The sequence below is a fragment of the Lepisosteus oculatus genome, chromosome 14 (genome assembly GCF_040954835.1).
Source record: "Lepisosteus oculatus isolate fLepOcu1 chromosome 14, fLepOcu1.hap2, whole genome shotgun sequence".
In the NCBI taxonomy this organism is placed as follows: domain Eukaryota; kingdom Metazoa; phylum Chordata; class Actinopteri; order Semionotiformes; family Lepisosteidae; genus Lepisosteus; species Lepisosteus oculatus.
In genome coordinates, this window is record NC_090709.1 from 46,063,142 (window position 1) to 46,063,955 (window position 814).

Genomic DNA, 814 nt, shown 5'->3' on the forward strand with positions numbered 1-814 from the left:
ATAATAATAAATATTTTATATAGAGCTTTTGAAGGTGGCTTCTCAAAGTGCTTTACAGAATGACAACAACAAAAAAATACACAAGACATACATAATGAAAACACACAATGAGAGGAGATGTTGGCACTGAAGGTACACCAAGACTTTCATTTGAACTAAACTGATCTGGCCCAGAAGGGAAAGAGGGAGATTATGCCAGAGTTCCAAATGATTTTGGACATTTAGTTTAGTTTCCCTAATTCTCTAAGGTTGGGTGAATTTAGTCCATTTAAATGGAACATTCGGAAAGGACTCCGAAGTGTTGTTGGATCCATCTACAGAAACAGCCTCAGATTTACTGTAATTCATTTTATCATCTGAAATGGAGTTAAATTCAGTAATGACCAAGGCGTTGACCATTCAGTAATGACCAAGGCGTGACCACAGGCTAAAGGACACCTTTTGGCACATCAAGCTCTAAGCACACACCTGGAGGATGCGGGAATTGATCTTGCTACCTCCCACATGCAAAGCAAGCGCTGTACCATACAAACCAACCCCCCTCGCTGGGGCTTATGCCTCGGCGTCACTTAGTGCCGCTTGTTCCCCTCTTACCGGGCACAGTTCACTGCCCTTCGTCTACAAGGCAGTCGTGTAATTGCGGCTTTCTTGACTTATTGATGAAGGTCTGACTGGACAAGCGAATGACGCCTCTCCCCCATCCTCAAGCTCGCTGACAGATTAAAATGGAAAGTGCTGCTGTGGCTCGTTGGTCTAGTGGTATGATTCTCGCTTAGGGTGCGAGAGGTCCCGGGTTCAACTCCCGGACGAGCCC

The 814-nt window shown here is 45.1% G+C and overlaps 1 non-coding gene across 1 annotated transcript; it reads left to right on the forward strand.

Moving 5' to 3' along the window:
* Positions 1–742: 742 nt before the first annotated feature.
* Positions 743–814, forward strand: trnap-agg (transfer RNA proline (anticodon AGG)). The gene has a single exon. It is a non-coding gene; the product is annotated as a tRNA-Pro (tRNA).